This window comes from Hemitrygon akajei, chromosome 8 (assembly GCF_048418815.1).
Source record: "Hemitrygon akajei chromosome 8, sHemAka1.3, whole genome shotgun sequence".
Lineage (NCBI taxonomy): Eukaryota > Metazoa > Chordata > Chondrichthyes > Myliobatiformes > Dasyatidae > Hemitrygon > Hemitrygon akajei.
The window spans coordinates 74,847,149-74,868,796 of NC_133131.1; the positions used below are offsets into that span (position 1 = coordinate 74,847,149).

General features: G+C 39.1%; 1 protein-coding gene across 1 annotated transcript in view; it reads right to left on the minus strand.

Moving 5' to 3' along the window:
* LOC140732511 (AP-4 complex subunit beta-1-like) overlaps positions 1 to 21,648 on the minus strand; it is an 870,212-nt gene that overhangs the window by 126,146 nt on the left and 722,418 nt on the right.

Below are 21,648 nucleotides of genomic sequence, written 5' to 3' on the forward strand. Positions count from 1 at the left end.
AATTTTTCCGGAAGTAAAATGATTTCCATTTTTTAAAACTTCCAGTCAATAAAATTGATGCACCATCAATAACTCTCTCTGAGACATGAAGGCGAGATATCGGCTTTTATTGACTGGAAGAAAGAACAAGCAGTAGTTGACCACCATACTACATCCTGGAGACTGAGGGCCGGGCTCAGGTACCAATCGCCGTTGTACCAGGGTCTGTGGGAGGAGCCATGGTCAGTGGGATGGGCCACAGGAGCACAGGCCACAGGACCTTCTTCCATGGCTTTCTGTCTCTCACCAATAAACTTCCCAGCTCTTTACTTCCTCCCTTTCCCTTTCAGGTTTCCCCAAAACAACTTGTATTTCCCTCTCCCCCCTCCCCTTTTTAAATCTGCTCAGTTTGTTTTCTCCAGTCCTGCCAAAGTGTCTCAGCCGGAAAACTCGATTGTACTCTTTTCCATAGATGCTGCCTGGAATGCTGAGCTCCTCCAGCGTTTTGTGTGTGTGTGTCCAATGTTTGTTGCGTTGTTTGGAAATGATAGTATTTAATTATTTCATTCAAAAGGCACCACCTTTTGGAACAGATTCTTCACGTTCTAACAAAAGAAAATTCTTTGCCTCCAAGGACGAAACAATGAAATCACGATGAAAGTCATGAATTCCCCATTCGGTCAGAATTCCAATGTGTAAGAAATATAGTCACACATTTATAACTACTTCTAATGTCTGTGGACGCAAAGTACAGTAGAACTCTGAATAATGGCTGATCTAGAACATGGCAGTTTCCTTTTTGCTGACATAGTTAAAAGATCCTAAATGGTTCGGCACAGGCAAGAAGGGCCAAAAGGCCTGTTTCTGTGCTGTAACGTTCTATGGTTTTATCCTGCTTTTAAATTTCTTTGTTAAAAAAACATGAAGCATTTTGATCCTCGAATAAATACTTCGCTGCTACCACTCACACACTTGTTTTGGAGTATTACGGTGGAAAATATTGACAGTACAGAAAGCCATTCAGCCCACTGGGACTATTCCAGCACCCGACAGAGCAAATCCCTCAGTAGAGCAATCGCAGTTGTATTTCCTTTCACATCGTCATCAACCTCGCCTTGTTTTATTTTTGTTCCCCTATCCACACGAATGGGCAACTTAGGGTTGCCAGTTGACATATCGACACTTATTGGCTGACACAGAATTGTAAAGCAGGCTTGACCCAAAAGCAGAGGCGATTTTCACACAGAGAAACTCCCTTAATAATAGAGCACAAAATAACAAGCCAGGAGGGGCCACAAAACAAGAAGAAACAAAGACTAACCGCAACTGGCACCAAGGGCAACATCAGGCAGGGAGGGTGATAGCTAGGAGCAACTGGTTGAGACCAGCTGGTTCAATGAGTAAACAAGGACTGTGGTTAAATGCACGGCAGGAGAAGAGTCTGGAATAAGAGGCTGGCAAAATCATATTAGCTGGGTGGAGGCTGGGAGATGCAGTGGGATCAGGCCTGTCAGCCTGCCACCGATCACCCAGGCCAATTCAGGTGAGCCTGGTGGATCTTATCAAAGTCAGGGAGAAGTACAGCACAGAAATAGGCCCTTTAGACCATCTAGACCTTGCAAAACAATTTAAACTGCCTAGTCAACCTCCACTGGGACTGTAGCCTCCCCATACCTCTACTATCCATGTACTACTCAAACTTCTCTTAAACATAGAATTCAAGCTTGCATGCACCACTTCCACTGGCAACTCGTTCCGCATTCTCACGACACTCTGAGTGAAGACGTGTCCCCTCATGTTCCCTTAAACTTCATAACTTCCATCCCTAACCCATAAACTCTGATTATAGTGTGACAAGATCTGAAGGATTATTCTAAGTGGACTGTTCCTTTAAGGGAGCAAACAGCGTGTGTGCTATTTCAGCAATGGAGAGAGAGAAAGTCTGTGAGTTGCCTTGGAAACTGAAAGGCGGAACTATATGATGGATAGCTCGTGATCAGTACTTGTGGAATATATACAAGGTCAGTTGGCTTTATAATCAGACACGCAGGACACCAAAGAAGACACTGGTTGAGCTTTGTGTGCCCACGACAAAGCTGGGGGTTTTGCTCACTGTGTGGACAAAGGGGTGACCGGTGGAATGCTGTCGGTGTGTTCAACCCTTGCCTGGGTTGATAGCGGTACCACGTGAAGACGGCATCCTCTTTTTCTGCTCACAGTCGGTGACTGTAAGTTTCGGGAGCAGGAGGACAATGTGGAAGATCGAAGACATTGGCACTGGGAAGACAAAACAACACTCTCTCTCTCTCTCTCTCCAATGCTACTCCAATCAAATTCCAGAACTGAACTGACTACCTACCATAACACCGTAAGACTGTATCATCTAATCACCTGAGCTGGGAGAAGCTTGGGAACTTTATTCATTCACATATACTTGCATATACTTTTCTAACCTGTTTACCTTATCTTGTTTTATATTACTTTCTCACATAGTTATCAATGAAATAGAGTTTTTAACGGAAGACTCAGACTCCAGGTGTGACCATTTCTGCTGGTCGTTTTTACCCCGTTACGGGTTATGTAACAGTAGTCATGCCCAAGCTCAGTGGAAAAAGCTTGCTTGCATTTATCCTATCTATACCCCTCATAATTTTGTGTACTTCTATCAAATCTTCTCGCAGTCTTCTACATTCTAAATATAATCCTAACCTATTCAATCTTCCCTTATAACTTAGGTCCTTCAGATCTGGAAACATCCTTGTAAATTTTGTCTGCACTCTTTCAACCTTGTTTACATCTTTCCTATAGGAAAGATGTGCATTGGATCCAAGATGTTACCGGGCAGCTCCCCAGAACTCTCCTCTGGGACATACCCTTCCTGCTGACCAAGTGACGCACACACCGTCCATGATGATATGAATCCAGCAACTAGTGAACACTGACCCACCTTCCACCATCCCATGTTCCAGAGGTTCAGGCTCAGCTGGGTTGAGAAGTCCATGGACAACAGGTTTGATGACGCAGGTCACATGGAAGGTAGTGTAATCTTGAGGGGTGGTGTCAGCTGGAGACAGTCAGTGCCTGGGTTAAGATAATTTAAGATGGTGCTGGTGAGACACAGTGACACCTTACTGGCAGCAAACAAACATACTACACATACTTTATTAATCACACTTTTTTTTTGTTGACGATCACTGTAATCAACTTCCCTTTCAGAGTTGTGTTTTTGAAGCGCCTGTACGACCTGGCATTTTTGCGATGCTCTGCCGATTCGGTGAGCTGGTGACTCAAACGTGCAGTACAGTACGGTCGCGGCTATGCTGAGGCTACAGGCCAAGCCAAGGTGGCGGAGCCCGGGCCAAGAGCAAGGAGCGAGCTGATATTTGGCCGATGTAAGTGCCAGGCCAGATTTAAAAGGTCGGGGATGTCAGAGCCAGAGCCGAGGGACAGGCTGGTGTTCAGCTCAATGCTCCACAAGGTTTTCTCCCGTTTGCACTGAAATGAGGCTGTGGCCTGCAACTACTGCCCTCCTGGACCGGCTCCAGTGATGAACTGGCTTCGTGGCTGTGGACTCACTTTCCTGAACTTTAGTTCTGAATGCTATTTGTTTACTTTTTAATGTTTGTCTGATTTGTTCTTGTTTCCCACTTTGGGTGTTGGAGTCTTTTTTAATGAGTCCTGTTGGGTTTCTTTGTTTTGTAGCTGCCTGTAAGGAGACAAATTTCAATGTTGTATATATTATACATTCCTTGATAATAAATGTACTTTAAACTTTGGACCAATGAACCCTTCAAGGGGCAGATCTCGAGTGGACAGGCAGATGTAGTCCCCAGGCTGGAGTTGGCTGGCTGGATGCCACCAGCAGTAGGCATGGTTGGTGGCTATGATGGCCCTCCATGCCCCCCTCCAAGCATTCTGGCATTAGTGAACCAGGGCCCTGGCAGACGGGACCTCCACCATTGGCTCCACTGTGGGGGTTGGTAGGATGAAGTACCCGTGGCAGAGGAGGTGTGTAGTTTGTGGGACAGATCGACCCAGATCAGATACTTCTTTCTTGTGGAAGGGCTAGAGGTGGCAAAGCATCGCAGAAACCTCTCCGCTTGCTGATTGGCTCTTCCTGAATGATCACTGATCTGTGGATGACCGCCAGAGGACAAACTCACTGAAGGGTGGAGGAGGGCGCTAAAGGTTCACCAGAAGTGGGAGATGTGGGAGACAAATTGTGGGCTGCGGTCCTACACACTGTCTTGAGAGAAGCTGTGGAGGTGAACTACCTGTTGGAAAACCAGGTCCACCATCTCAACAGCTGACAGAAGCTTGGGGAGGGAAAAGAAGTGTGTCACCATGGAGAATCAGTCCACCACTTTCATGATCACTGTGACTCCATTGGAAGGTAGCAAACTCATGATGAATTCCATGGGGCATCAGGGATATCGAGGGACAGGTAGTGCCCATAGAATCCCACAGGCCCACTAGTTGGAGGAATTGGATCACATTCAAAAAAGCTTCACTGAAATGATTCTAGGATTGAAAGGCTTATCATATGAAAAGCGTTTGATGGCTCCAGGCCTGTACTCATCGGAAATCAGAAGAATGAGGGGGGATCTCATTGAAACTTATCGAATGTTGAAAGGCATAAATAGTGTGGATGTGAAAAGGATGTTTCCTATGGTGGAGGAGTCTAAGACCAGACACAGCCTCAGAATAGAGGGACATCCATTTAGAACAGAGATGAGGAGGAAGTTACTTTGCCAGAGAGTGGTGAGTCTGTGGAATCTATCAACACAGGTGGCTGTGGAAGCCCGGACATTAGTTATAGTTCAGGCAGAGGTTAATAGATTCTTGGTTAGTCAGGGCATGAAGGCATATGGGGAGAAAGCTGGAGACTGGGGCTGAGAGGCAAATGGATCTGCCATGATAAAAATGGCACAGAAGACTCAATGGGCCAAATGGCCTAATTCTGTTCCTATATCTTACGGTCTAAGTGCATCGAGGCCAGACAGCGACAAACTGATGGACATCTGTGAGCATGGAGGGCCACCAGAACTGGCATCACAGAAAATCCAGACACTGTCGTGCGCCTGGAGAGGGTGAAGGATGGGCCTACTGGTGCGTTTCAGAGTGCACGGCCACTGGCACATACATGCGGTCGTCGGGTCTGTCGGCTGGAGGAGATTCGTGCTGCAGGGACTGGCGGATCTGCTTCTCAAGGACCCAGGTGATCTGAGTGAGGATCTGGGATGATTGAATGATGGGCAGAGGGTTGATCTCTGTTTCAGCTGGGTCAAGCTGTTGTGAAAGGGTGTCTGCCTTAGTGTTGTTGCAGCCGGGTTGGTAGAAGATGATGAAGTTGAGTTGCTCAAAGAAGAGGCCTAGCAAGCCTGAGATAGGTTAATTTGGCATGTCTATTGTATGGATATGAGGTTCTTGTGGTTACTTCTCTCCTGCAGGTAGGTGAGCAAAACAGCACACAATACTCCAAATTAGGCCTCACCAATGTCTTATATAACTTCAACATAACATCCCAAACCCTTTACTCAATACGGAGCTAAAATGGCGTCAAGTGACTGCTGCTTAGAGTTTGTTTGCAAAATGCAGCTTAATTCCTCTCTTTAATGTGTATGTCCTCTGATAATAAATGAAATAACTTGATCTATAAAGGCCAATGTGCCAAAAGCTTCCCTTATAACGCTACCTGCCTGTGATATCACTTTCAATGAGTTATGAACCTATATCCCCAGATCCGTTTGTTCTGCACCACTCCTCAGTACCCTTCCACTCACTGTGTAAGACTTGCTGTGGTTGGCCCCACTCAAGTGTAACATGTCACACCCGTCTGCACTAAATTCCATCTGTCATCTTCCAGTCAGTCCAGATCTCGCTGCAAGCTTTGATAGTCTTCCTTGCTGTCCACCACACCACCAGTCTTGGGGTCATCCACAAATTTACTGATCCCGTTTACCACACTATCATCCAGATTGTTGACAAACAACAATGCACCCAGCACCGATCCCTGTGACACTCCAACAATTGCAGGCCTCCAGTTAGAGAGGCAGCCATCTACTACCACTCTCTGGCTTCTCCTGTCTAATCCAATTTATTACCTCATCTTGAAGGCCAAGCAACTGACCAACCTCCCATACGGAACTTTGTCAAGTGCCTTGCTGAAGTCCATGTAGACAACATCTGCTGCCTTGCCTCCTTCCACTTTCCTGGTAACTTCCTCTAAAAACTCTATAAGATTGGTTAGACATGACCACCATGTACAAAACCACGCTGACTATCCCTAATCAGTCCTTGTCTATCTGTATAATCATCTATCTAGTTCCTTAGAATACTTTCCAGTAACTTTCCCACTACTGATGTCAGGCTGACCAGCCGATCATTTCCTGGTTTACTCTTAAGGCCTCTCTGAAACAGTGTAAACACATCAGCCATTCTCCAATCCTCTGTTACCTTACCTGTTGCTAAGGATTATTTAAAAACCTCTGCCAGGGCCCCTATGATTTCTGCATGCTTCCCACAGGGTCCAAGGGAACAACTTATCAGGCCCTGGGGATTTGTCCAACATAATCTGCCTCAATACAGCAAACATTTCCTCCTCTGTAATCTATATGCAGTCGTGACCTCACTGCTGCATTGCTTCACATCTGTAGACTCTGTGTCTGTCTCCCGAGAAAATACAAATGCAAACAAAATCAATTTAAGTTTATATGGTTAAAGTCTCCCGCAGCTCTTCTGGCTCCTCACATAGATTACCATTCTGATTTTCCAGAGGACCAATTTGGTCCCTTGCAATCATTTTGCTCGTAAAAGCCCTTACGATTCTCCTTCATCTTGTCTGCTAGAGCAAACTCGTGCTTTCTTTCAGACCTCCTGATTTCTTCCTTAAGTGTTCTCTTGCATTTCTTATACTCAAGTATCTCATTCATTCCTACCTGCCTATACCTGCTATATATTTCCTTTTTTTAAACCAAGGCCTCAATATCTCCCAAAAACCAAGGTTCCCTAAACCCGTTATCCTCACCCTTTATTCTGCCAGGCACATAAAATTTTGTACTCTCAAAATTTCACTTCTGAAGGCCTCCCACTTGCCGACTACACATTTGCTGGAAAGCAGCTGTCTCGATGTGTTGATCCATGCCCTGAGCTCATCTGCATTTCCTGTAATACTTCTTGCATTGAATTATATATGCAACACAGAATTAATCTCACCATGTTAGGAATCCTTTTGATCCCTAACTTTGTCTGAGATCTTAACATCTATCACCACAACCTCTCCACTCTCTGTTCTGGCACTAGTTCCCATCTCCCTGCAACTCTAGTTTAAACCCCAATGTGCAGCATTTACAAACCTTCCCAATGAGATATTAGTCCTCCATCAGTTCAGGAGCTAACAATCTCTTCTGTACACCTCCCACCTTCCCCGGAAGAGAGCCCAATGTTCCAAAATTCTGAAACCCTCCCTCCTTGGCCTTTTGTTAAACTGGATGATCTTTCTCTTTCTGGCCAAACTAGCTCATGGAACAGGCAGCAATCCTGTACAACCCTGGAGGACCTGTCCTTTAACTTAGCACTTAATTCTCTGAACTCACTTTGCAGAACATAGTCACTCTTCCTGCCCATGTCACTGGCACCTATTTGGACCACAACCTCTGACTGCTCACCCTCCCACTTAAAAAGATCTGAGATGTCCCAGATCCTCGCATCCTGGAGGCAACATTCCATCCAGGAATCTCATTCATGTCCACAGAACATTGTTTTGTTCCCCTAACTTATGAATCCTCTATCACAACGGCTCGTTCCTTCTCCCTCCTTCCAGACTGAGCCACAGAACCAGACTCACTGCCAGAGAGCTAACTACTGTTACTTTCATCTAGTAGGCCATTCCGTTGCTCCATTCCGTCGTATCCAAACGGTAGCCACCATTGATGCTGTTCTCACCTGTGTCTCCTCCATTTCCTAGTCATCCCCGCTCACCCCATCTTCCCACTACCTTAACAGGGATAGAGTTCCTCTTGTCCTCATCTACCACCTCATGAGCCTCTGCACGCAACACATCATCCTCTACATGTTCTGCTATCTTCAGCAGGATCCTATCACCAAACACATCTTTGCCTACCTGCCAATCCGAGTCTCCACAGTGATCGCTCCCTTTGTGATTCCCTTGTCCATTCATCCCTCCTCACTAATCTCCCTCCTGGCACTTATTCCTGCAAGCAGCAGAAATGCTACACCTGCCCATTCACCTCCATTCAAGGCCAAAAACAGTCCTTCCAGGTGAGGCAACACTTTACCTTTGAATCTGTTGGTGTCATCTGCTGTATCCGGTGATCCCAATGAGGCCTCCCCTACATTGGTGAGATCCTGTGTAGATTGGGGCACCACCAGCTCAATGGGAGTTATCCAGAAAAAAAGAACAAGCAATGTGGATGTTTTGGAAAATGACATCTTGTGAAAGGGACGGACTGATAAATTACAAAAGCATCAAAATAATTAAGGAACTGATGGTTGAGGTAATTTTAGAATGATGCCAGGAAGAACTCAAAGAGTTAAAGAAGGGCGTACTGGGGGTCGTCACGTGATGACGTAGGATCGAGACGTTGGGAATCCAGCTCCCTTGTAAAAAGTAATGAAACAAAGTTTAAGTGAAGAAGAGTTAATAAATACCTACTAGAAACTACTTATAAGCAACTCAGGATTACTTTTAGATATGGCTCTTAAACTGAAACAGAAGAAAGCTACTACTTTGAAGACCGCGCGAGTCAGCGAGGAAAAAGGGGCCAACCGTCTCGGTGAAGCCTCGTACTCAAGTTAGATCTCCTCCCGGCGAAGTACATGACACTTCCGATGGTGCAGGACAGGAAATTGCGGCAATATCAACAGTCTCTAAGAAGAAACGGCAAGAACAACGCATGCACGAAGAAACAAGTACGCATGAACTGGTACAAATAAAACTACAAGTCCCAACTACAACTGGAAGTGAAATTGAAAGTGAACCAGAAGTAGAATCAGATTCTCTGGAAAACACAGATGAAGAAATAGACGAAGAAGAAGAAGAAGAACAGGAGATTAAAGGAAATGTAAAAGAAGTCCTGATATACATGACGCGCAAATTAAAAGCTATAAGAATAGGTATTAGAAAGATACAGGTTACGCTCGCTAATGTGGTGGAAAAACAAAAGACGACGGACAAGAAAATTAAAAAGATGGAAGAAAAAATGGGAGAAAACACTAAAAGAATAGATAAGATAGAAGATGATAATCTTGCCTGGACAACAGAAAGAAAACGGATGTTGGAAAAAATAGATGAGCTTGAAAATTTTAGCAGACGAAATAATATTAAAATTGTTGGTCTTAGAGAAGGTATAGAGGGAGATGATCCAATAAAATTCTTCCAAGAATGGATTCCAAAAACTTTGAAAATGGGAGAGGGAAGTCAGGTAATTGAAATTGAAAGAGCCCATACAGCTTTAAGATCAAAACCTCATCAAGATCAAAATCCAGGATCAATTTTGATAAAATGCTTAAGATACCAAGATAAAGAGAAGAACTTGAAGGCAGCTACTCAGGGTGCCAGAAAGAGAAATGGGCCATTGATGATAGAAGGGAAAGGAGTTTTTTTTTTATCCAGACATAAGCTACGATCTTTTGAAGAGGTGGAATGAATTTAATCTAATGAAAAAATCCTTATGGGAAAAGGGCTATAAATTTTTATTGAGTTACCCAGCAAAATTGATAATTTTCCTGGATAATGAAGAAAGAAGATTTTTCATTGACCATCAGAAAGCGGAGAAATTTGTACAAGAACTACCTGATACTCGTGAGATGGAGTAAAGAATTATAGAAATGAAATGGACTAAAGATGAAGATTGAGATAAGGTTGGACTTGACGGACATTTATAAGGAATAAGAAAACAGAAAATAATTGAGGAATATTAACTGGGAGTAGAGACATTAACTTTTTTTTCTTCACATATATTTTCTTTATTGTTTTTTTTGCGGGGGAGCTGGAGGAGCTTCTGATCGATGGCTGCCAGTTTCACATGTACAATCATGGCAATTGCCATGACCCATAAAATGGGGGGGGGGGGGTAATGTTGTGTTTCTTTTTATTCACAACATTAGTGGGGGGGTATTTTGTTTTGGTTTTTTTTCTTATATATAGTTACCTTTCTTCTATTTTTCTTCTTTTTTTGCCTGGATGATTGGGGAGAGACACATAGCAACATGGAGAATTTTAAAGAGATTTCCCAAGGTATTATGAATGATTAATTTACTTAATTTTTAAAGTTTTAATGTCAATGGACAATGGACCTGTGAAAAGAAAAAGAGTTTTAACATATATTATAGTATAGTATTATAGTATATATTTTATACTGAATTATATCAATCAGAATCACAAAATAAGATTGCTGAGATAGATAAATTTTTATCACAAATAACTCTTCCAAAATTAAATTTGGAAGAACAGAAAGGATTAGATATGCCCTTTACATTAAAAGAGGTTGAAGAAGCTTTAGGATCACTTCAGAGTAATAAATACCCAGGAGAAGATGGTTTTCTGCCTGAATTTTATAAAAAATTTAAAGATTTACTAATTCCTCCTTTTATGGAATTAATCTATCAAGTAGAAAGAATACACAAACTCCCACAATCTTTTTCGACAGCGATCATAACTGTATTGCCAAAAAAAGATAGAGATCCTTTAAAACCAACATCATATAGGCCTGTTTCTTTGTTGAATACAGATTATAAAATAATAGCAAAAATTTTATCTAATAGAATATCTAAATATTTACCAAAATTAATACATATGGATCAAACAGGCTTTATTAACAATAGACAATCAACAGATAATATAACTCGGTTACTTAGCATAATTCATTTGGCACCAAAAAAAAGTGGAAATGAGTGTGGCAGTTGCTTTGGATGGAGAAAAAGCATTTGATAGATTGGAATGGGATTTTTTATTTAAGGTATTGATAGATAGATAGATAGATAGATAGATAGATACTTTATTCATCCCCATGGGGAAATTCCACTTTTTTTTCCAATGTCCCATACACTTGTTGTAGCAAAACTAATAACATACAATACTTAACTCAGTAAAAAATATGATATGCATCTAAATCACTATCTCAAAAAGCATTAATAATAGCTGTTAAAAGTTCTTAAGTCCTGGCGGTTGAATTGTAAAGCCTAATGGCATTGGGGAGTATTGACCTCTTCATCCTGTCTGAGGAGCATTGCATCGATAGTAACCTGTCGCTGAAACTGCTTCTCTGTTTCTGGATGGTGCTACGTAGAGGATGTTCAGAGTTTTCCATAATTGACCGTAGCCTACTCAGCGCCCTTTGCTCAGCTACTGATGTTAAACTCTCCAGTACTTTGCCCACGACAGAGCCCGCCTTCCTTACCAGCTTATTAAGACGTGAGGCGTCCCTCTTCTTAATGCTTCCTCCCCAACATGCCACCACAAAGAAGAGGGCGCTCTCCACAACTGACCTATAGAACATCTTCAGCATCTCACTACAGACATTGAATGACGCCAACCTTCTAAGGAAGTACATTCGACTCTGTGAAAATATGAGTTAGGAAAATCATTTATAAAATGGATTAAAACCTTAAATATTAATCCTCAAGCTAAAGTAGTTACAAATGGTCAAATTTCAACATCATTTCGCTTAACAAGGTCAACTAGACAAGGCTGCCCATTATCACCTGCTTTATTTGTATTGGCGATAGAACCATTAGCTGAAATAATTAGAACAGATTCAGATATTGTGGGCTTTAGAGTTAACCAAGAAGAATATAAGATTAATTTATTTGCTGATAATGCTTTGATTTATTTAACAAACCCATTGCAATTGCTGCAAAAATTATCTTTCAGATTGGAAGAATATGGGAAATTATCAGGGTATAAAGTAAATTGGGATAAAAGTGAAATTTTACCCCTTACCAAAGGAGATTATAATCAATGTTGATTAGTATCTCAATTTCAATGGCCAATAAGTGGGATAAAATATTTTAGGTATAGGAGTCGATAATGATGTAAAAAATTTATATAAACAAAACTATTTGCCATTATTAAAAAAAATAAAAGAAGATCTTGATAAATGGATGATGTTACCAATAACATTAATAGGTAGAGTTAATGCTGTAAAAATGAATATATTTCCTAGATTGCAATATTTATTCCAAACTTTACCAATACAATTGCCTCAGAAGTTCTTTCAAGAATTGAATAAATATGTGAGGAAATTTCTTTGGAAAGGAAAGATGTCAAGAATATCATTGGAAAGATTGACATGTAAATTTGATTTAGGAGGGTTACAACTTCCAAATTTTCAGAATTATTATAAAGCAAATCAACTTAGATTTATTGCATCTTTTTTTGATGAAGAAAAACCGGCATGGATTAGAATAGAATTACCGTAGATTCCGGATTTTAAGCCGCTACTTTTTCCCCACATTTTGAACAGCTTTGAACTTTGCGGCCTTTAATACGGAGCGGCTAATGTATTATTTTTTTTCATGCCGCCAAAAACATTTTGCCTCGTAACAGTAGACCAATAAAATTGATGAGTAGTTCACAGAGGTCCAATGAAATTGTACGATAAATCAAGCACACTTTCACAATTAAATTATTGTAAATCAGTCATTTGTACTCACCCTCATCAACATGGAAAACACTCGAAGAAAAGCATTGTGCTGCCTTTATGGCAGTTATTTAGTTTATAATATTTTCCCTTAGTAATTCATTTGTTAGTTAAAGCTAGAACTGTTTTAACTATATTTGTTTTCTGTACTACATCGCGGGATGCTATGACGTCACACCCGGTTTCGCCGCGTCTTGTGGGATACCGGTTTGCGATAAACGGGAAGAAGGGGGGGAGCGGCGGAGCGAAAACGCTGCTTTTAAGTTAAAGGCGATCAATAACTTTTCCTGGTAGGCTGCAGTATATATATTTTTTACCAGTCGTTAGGAGATATTGGAATGTTGTTCAGTAAAGAAGTATACGCAACGTACATTTAAAAGTAGCCGCGTTACAGGCACGGTTCGAAAAAAAGCATTTGCAATATGTATTTGTTTATGTTACCATATGGATTTAATTAAAAGTTAAAAAATCCTCACGTGTAATATCTTTCTGTGTAAATATCTCATATTACAATGTGGGACACCTGCGGCCGAAAATCCGGTGCGGCCTAAAATCCGGTGCGGCCTGTACAAGTAAAAAATTGATTTTATTTCCAAAATTAGAGCCAGCGGCTTTTAATCAGGTGCGCTCTGTAGTCCGGAATCTACGGTAGATAAGATAGGAGAAAACATACCAGAAGATTTTATATATAAATGGGAATCCAAATGGATATGGGAAAAAAAGGAATCTCTTATATTAAGACATTTGATTGATTTATGGAATAAGGTAAATATGGACGATGAGATAAAGAAATCTTTATTAGCAAGAAGAATTTTAATTCAAAATAGGCTTATTCCTTTTACAATGGATAATAAACATTTACATAATTGGTTTCAAAAGGGGATTAAATACATAGGTGATTGTTTTGAAGGAGGTATATTGATGTCATTTGATCAATTAAAAAACAAATATAAAATATCAAATAACACCCTTTTCTGTTATTTTCAATTAAAGGCCTGTTTACGAGACAAGCTGGGTCAAACAATGTTAATGCCAAAACCTAATGAAATAGAAATATTAATTCAAAAAAGAAAAATTAAAAAATCTACATCTTGTATGTACAATTTGATTCAAAAACAGACAATTAAATCAGGAATTCATAAATCAAGACAAAAATGGGAATCTGATTTGAATATTAAAATTGATGGAAAAAACTGGTCAAGATTATGTTTTGATAGTACGATAAATACAATAAGTGTCTGACTTAGATTAGTACAATATAATTTTTTGCATCAGTTATATATAACACCACAGAAAATAAATAGATTAAATTCAAATATGTCTGACCAATGTTTTCGATGTAATCAAGAAATTGGTACTTTTTTACATTCTACTTGGTCTTGTTTTAAAATTCAACCATTTTGGATAAATCTAAGACTTTTATTGGAACAAATTACTGGAGTACAACTCCCACATAGCCCAATATTATTTTTATTAGGAGACATTGAAGGGACAATACCGAAACTTAAATTGAATAAGTATCAGAAAAAATTTATAAAAATTGCATTGGCAGTAGCCAAAAAAGTTATCGCAGATACTTGGAAATCTGACTTATATTTAACTATGGATCATTGGAATAATGAAATATATAGCTGTATTCCACTTGAAAAAAATTACGTATAATCTAAGAAATGAATATGATATATTTTTGAAAATTTGACACCCATATCTACAAAAGTTAGGACTAAATATATAGGTCCTTTGAAGATAAAATTACAAAGTAATTGGGAAAAATAAAAATAAATATTAAAATTATTTTGAACTCCATGGAGCATGTGGGGATCCTCCGATATTCAGGCAATCTTTCTCTCTTTTCTTTCTTTTTTTCCTCTCTTTAGATAAGGCTTTAAGGTGGGGGAGGGTTAAGGGGAGGGGGAAGGTCAATATCAATTTTTTTTCATTATTCTAATATTTCATTTTCTATGTAATTCTCTAAAGATGTAATAAATAAAAAAAAGAAGGGCGTACTTGTATGAATCAGGATGGGACTCATACTATATAATTGGCAATAAAGAACTAAACAATGTCTCCAAGGATTGTGAGAGATGTATCAGATAGGACCTTGTGACATACCTGACTGTAGTGACTCTGGACACTAACAACCAAAGGAGAAGACCCCAAGTCAGGGAGTCAAAGAAGAATATGTCAAGGTCAAACTCTCGCCGAGTTTAGCAAGAATTGGTAATAGATAAATGCATCCAGTGAGTTCTGGATTTGTATAAGTAAACTAAAAAGCTACGCAACTAAAATAATTGTGAACACAAGGAGTTAATAAGTCTTGTTTGAAGCTTTCAAGAACTTCTCATCTCATATCCTCAATAATTATTGCTTATTTATTTATTATTATTATTTCTTTCTTTTTGTATTTGCACAGTTTTTGTCTTGCACACTGGTTGAACGCACAAGATGGTCTGAACTTCAATTGGTTATTATTCAATTATGGATTGACTGAATATGTCCACAGGAAAATGAATTTCAGGATTGTATATGGTGACGTATACTGTGTGTATTTTGATAATAAATGTACTTTGAACTTTGAATCTTGAAGTTTTGTGAACTAATCCTTATTTATCAAAACTACACTTGTTTGTCAAATTCATTGTCTGATGTGTTTTATCATGTGCTGCATTTAATTGGCAACAATTCTATGATCTAAAAATGCATTATATGACATGGTAATATATGTAAGCTTTGAGGCAATATCTCCTGCCTCACATCGATATTTTCATGATATCCATGCAAGATCTCCGATGCATACATTCATCCTAAATATACTCTTTCCCAGCTTGATGTTTTGGAATGGAGACAGCAAAATCTAGCTGTTCAGAGCTTGTCAGATCCAACATCAAGAGTTAAGAAAGACTGAATTGTTTAAGAGTGAAGAGTTGAAGCAGAACGGGACTGTGAGGGCAACTGAATGAAAGCTCCTGAAGAAGGGTCTCGGACTGAAACATTGACTGTTTATTCATTTCCAGCAATGCTGCCTGAGCTGCTGAGTTCCTACAGCTTTTTGTATGTGTTGCTTTGAAAGAAAGATAGTTTTTATTTCACACTTTGTCACAGTTCGTATATAATTAAGTTACCTTGAAGGAAAATAATTGTTGATGTGTTGCTACACAAATACAAATATTTCCAGGAATTCATATACTCTATTTCGACTTCACTATTCTTATAAAATAAAAGATTTCTTTTCTCTGGTGACCAGAGATGAATAGCACCTCTGGTGAAGGAGCTTGTTGTGTCCATTCTGGGGCAGTTCATACCCCTTTGGTCCCTCTAGACACTCAACTCTCACCTGTAGCTCCAAGTAACTGTTATCATGCGGCAGTGGCTGCATTCCAGTACACCACGTTGACTGTTGTGCTGAACCAGTATAGGTGGCTGGTGGACTCATACCCGCTGTCCCAGCATGTGAAGTCAGCTCCAGCAGACTGGGCAGATGAGATCTACAGTGAGGTCCAAAGGCCAGGAAGGAGGTTCTGCAACGCTCCATGGAGTCCGTGGCATGGTGAGGCACAGGAGGCGTTATGGTCGTACAGTGCCACCAAGGAACGTCCCAGCTTGTGATGTTTGTTTGTACAACTGGACCCAGTCTTCTGAGGTCGAGAGAGTAGAACTGCCCCAGTGGCTTTTCCACTTTTAAATCTCTCCTGCATAGGTTCCTGTCATCATCATCACGAAGAGAAACACCATCACCGAATCAGCAAATTGATTTGAATAATTTCTCTGTGTAGCATTATAATTTTGAATGAATTTCCAAAGAAGTCTTTGAGTTGCAAATTTATTGTCTTCATTAATGATGGTAAATAATTTATCTCTGCCCCTTTTTCTAGTTCCTCTAAAGCTCCAAATATGTCACACCTCACCCTCTCTTTCACTTGTTCAATGTGGTGAAATCAAGATTCATCCTGCCGTTTTTTATCATGGCTCTTTCCCAGGAACTTCAGACTGTCAGACGTAAGGCTCTCCTTAACCCACCTGCAGATTAATGTCTCTTTAAACACAAAAAAAGTGAAACTTTGCAGATGCTGGAAATCGGAGAGTGAAACAGAACATGTTGAAAATACTCACTGGATTAAGAAGCATTTGTGGAGAGAGAGGAAAGTAAACATTGTTAGAATGTAAATGAAGCACAACAACAATCTTTTGGATTAGTTCTTTGACAAGTAAATCTGGTCATGGTCAGAGTGAAACTTTTAAAGCAAGATCTGTCATCTGTGGGCGCATACAGCCACCAGGGGTTATATTTGTTCTGGAATTACAAGTGCCCAAGTTCATACATATTGATTTAATTTAATTCCACAAACAGCCATTACCTGAAACTACCCCATCCTGAACCTTGGTACACTGGTTGATCCTGGTCTGGAGGAAAGTCTGTCTCCTTTGCTTTTACCGCAGTCGATGGTGCTAGCATCTCCTCACTGATGATTTGCCAAGATACCAGGACCAGAGTCAGATAACTATGCCACTCTGTATCCCACCTTCAGAAATTGTAGAGCCTTTCAACTATTTACTCACTAAGGACCCACAATTCCGTAGGGCTACTAATCCAGAATATCAAACTAAAAGTTAAGTGTGGTCATTGCTGATCAAGGGTTGTCTTCTCATTGTAACCTTGTAGCCTTTCTACATCATGAATCACAGGAGAACTTCATGCTTGGTTTAAGGGGGAATTTCAATCACCATTACTAAATAATGTGGTGGCTCAGTAGCGTGGTGGTTAGCACAACGCTTTACAATACAGGCAACCCGGGTTCAATTCCTGCCGCTGTCTGTAATGAGTCTGTACGCTCTCCCTGTGACCACCTGGGTTTCCTCCAGGTGCTCTGGTTTCCTCTCACAGTCCGGTTGTCACTGAAAATTGTCCTGTGTTTAGACTTGGAATAAACCACAGGATTGCTGGGTGGCGGGGGTCAAAGCTTTGGAAGGGTCTATATCACACTGCATCTCCATCTTCAATCTTTTTTTATTGATTTAAAAGAATAAGGATAAATATAAGTCAGAGGAGAAGTTATCTGAAATATATATTTCAATAATAGTACAAAGAATGGAATATACACTATCAAAATTATATATAGTATTAAACTAACATAAAGGAAAAAAGAACCATATCTCCTCTTAACAATTCATAGAAAAAAAGACTCGAAAATTTCTGTTATTGAGAGAAAAAATCCCACTAAACTAACCTAAAACAGAAAAAAAGAAAAAGGGGTCTGGACAGTCCATTTGGAGGATACAATTAAAATAAAGGAAAAATCCTTCTGGTCAAATCTAAAACTTCGCAGAGAAGAAAAAAAAAATTAACTGAAAAATTAAAAAGAATTAGATCATATGAAATATTGAATAAAAGGTTGCCAAGTTTGCTGAAATTTAAAAGATGTATCAAACGCCCGACTCCTAATTTTCTCTAAACTTGGACACGACATAATGGAGGAGAGCCAAAACAAATGGTAGGTGGATTGGGATCCTTCCAATACAATGGAATAGCTCTCCCTGCCAATAAAGTTGAGAAAGCTATCATGCATTGAGTGGAAGCAGGAACATTTCCTGCTTCCTTTGGAATAATCCCAAAGATTGTCGTAAGTGAATTAGGTTGTAGGTCCAAACCTATGACTTTTGATAACGTTCTAAAAACACTTCTCCAAAAATTATTTAACTTTATACAGGACCAAAACATATGAGTTAAGGTAGCCACCTTAGTGTTGCATCTATCACAGGTGGGATTTATATCAGAAAAAATATGCACTAGTTTATCATTTGACATATGCGCCCTGTGCACTATCTTGAACTGAATCAAGGAGTGACGGGTGCAGATAGATGAATTGTTAACTAAATGACCAATTTTATTCCATTGATTATCTGAAAGTGACTCTTGAAGTTCCAGTTCCCAAGCACGTTTAACCTTATCATTAGACATTATTCGTAAATTCAATAGCCATTGAATGGCTGTCAATCCTTTTTGAAATGGTTTAAGCTGAAAGATAACATCTTTCATATTTGGTAAATGAGCAAATGGGTAATTCGGTAACAAATCGCGTAAAAAAATTCCTGACTTGCAAATATTTAAAAAATTGTGCATTAGATATATCATATTTGTCCACTAACTGCCAGAAAGACATTAAACAATCCTCTAAAAACAAATCTAGAAAAGTTTTTATTCCCCTAGTTTTCCATGTTAAAAAGGCCTTATATAAAATTGAAGGTTTAAAAAAAATAGTTAAGATGGATATTACTAGAATCTATTCTATCAAAAAATGTTTTGAGAACAAAGGATGGAACAGCTTAAAACGTGTATAAAAATTTCAGTAAAATTGTCATTTTTATAGCATTTATTCGACTAATTAACGACATCGTCATAGGCAACCATTTGGAAAGCCTTTGTTGTGTATATTCAATTAAAGGAAGAAAATTATATTTATATAGATCTTTAAAATTTTTAGTAATTTTAATACTAATATAGGTAAAATAATTTTAAGCAATATTAAAAGGTATTTGATCATAATTATCAGAATAGTTATTAATAGGAAGTAATTCACTTTTATGTAAATTTAACTTATATCAAGAGAAAGTACTAAATTCAGTAAATATTGATAACATAGAGGGAATTGATTTCCTAAGGTCTGAAATGTAAACTAATAAATCATCTGCGTATAGTGAAACCTTATGTACTTTATCCCCTCTCTTAATAACCTGAACAGAACTGGAATCCTTAAGAGCAACAGCAAGTGGTTTTAAAACCAAATTAAATAATAAAGGACTAAGAGGACAACTCTGACAGGTTCCTCTGTATAGTCTAAAATAAGGAGATTTTTGATTGTTAGTTATAACTGCAGCCATCAGAGCTTGATAGATCAGTTTGATCCAGGAAATAAATCCTGGACCAAAATTAAATCTCTCCAAAACCTGAAATAAATAAGGCCATTCCACCCTATCAAAAGCTTTCTCTGCATCGAGACAAACAATACATTCAGATTCTTTAACTGAGGGAGAATAGATAATAAATAATATTTAACAATCTTCAAATATTAAAATGTGAATACCTATTTCTAATAAATCCAGTTTGATCATTTGAAATAACAGTAGGCAAAATATTCTCAAGCCTATTAGCCAGAATCTTAGAGAGATCTTTAAAATCCACATTCAATAAGGAAATTGGTCCATAGGAGGCACATTCAGATGGATCTTTTCCTTTTTTAGGAATCAATGAAATTGATGCCTCATAAAAAGTTTGTGTAGGATTCCTAAAGGATATAGAATCAGTGAAAGTTTGACAAAGATGTGATGTATGCATTTCAGTAAATGTCTTATAAAATTCCACCGTCTAACCATCTGGTCCTGGAGCTTTCCCTAGTTGCATAGAGGATATAGCCCTAGCTATTTCCTCTTGTTTAATAGGCACATCTAGTGTATTAATATCTTGAATAGAAATTTTAGGTATATTCAATTTTTGCAAAAATCTATTTATAATGATAGTATCATCAGAGAATTCAGATTTATAAAGATTAGAATAGAAATCCATAAATATCTTATTAATTTCATGAGGGTCTAATGTTTCAGTTCTATCTGGTCTATGTATTTTAAAAATCTGTATTCTGACCATATTTGCCTTCAACTGACCAGCCACTGTATCTCAATACATACATACATACATAACTAACTAACTAACTAACTAACCAAGTAACCAACCAACCAAACCAACCCAATTGATGTTCCAGGGAAGAAACATGAGCCAATGACCAGGTCACTGCCTCCTGTGACATCTGAACAACTGCAATGCCTCATCAAGGGGGATTCAACTGCACACCTTAGTGGAAAAGAATGCAGTAACAAAAAGATGTCTGTTGTTTTAATATTGAATATGCAAAGTCATACTTAATAATATCTCCAGTTGACAAATTATGAAGTATTGTTTTAATTTGTTCTCATCAAGGATGTGACAGAATATCAATAGGTTAGAAGCTATGTAAATCTATCTATTGTCTTGTGGTGAACTACATATACCTGTTTGGACACGCCCCCCCCCCCCCCCCCCCCCCCGCTGACTGCTCCTGTGGCTCCTCCCACGGACCCCGGTATAAAGGCGATTGGAGACTCAGCCCCAGCCTCAGTCTCCAGGATGTAGTGTGGTGGTCGATTGCTGCTTGTTCTTTCTTCCAGCCAATTAAGCCTATAACTCACCTCACGTCTCCGAGAGTTATTGATGGTGCATCATATCTATAATGTAAATAATAGAGACATGCATCCATTACTTCACCAAATTTCTCACTGATTAATTGACTCAAGTGCCCTACTGATTGTTTTCCATTTTTGGCAACAATTGATGCGGAGAGACATTAGCAATCACTTGTTGGTGTATGTGGTGATGTGGATTCCATTCAGTAATAAATCACTTCCATGAAAGCTGCTCATTCCATCAGGCCGAGTTCCTCCAGCAGTTTGTGAACATTGCTCAAGATTTCCAGCATCTGCAGAGTCTCCTGAGTTTACATTTACTCCTAAATAACTTTCAAACCATTTAGATGATCTAGGGGGAGATTTTACCTTTGCTTTCCCAGCTCAGCCTCATTACCAATCAAACATACAATATATTAAGCCAGTGTTTTCAATGACTGTATGTCTGGGGATAGTTGTTAGAGAGTTTCAGAAACTCATTTATTATTCATTTTGTTTGAAGCTTGGGGAATTGTTTCTTCAGGATGATTACAGGATTCCATCAAAATGATGGATAACTGCTTTTATATCCATTTGTTCAGTAGCGTTATGAGAAATGAGTGATTCAGCTGCAGTACAAATCTCTTACAGAACTTGAATTCTGTACTGGCTCTGTGAATAGCTGTTTTAGTAATTTTAACAAAAATCAGGTTAAAGCAATGGAAATTAAATATTTTCTGCTTTAACCATGAGCAAGTCTTGTTAATGTCATAAATAAACTGCAATATCAGAGCGTTCCCCAGATTATGGCATCCAT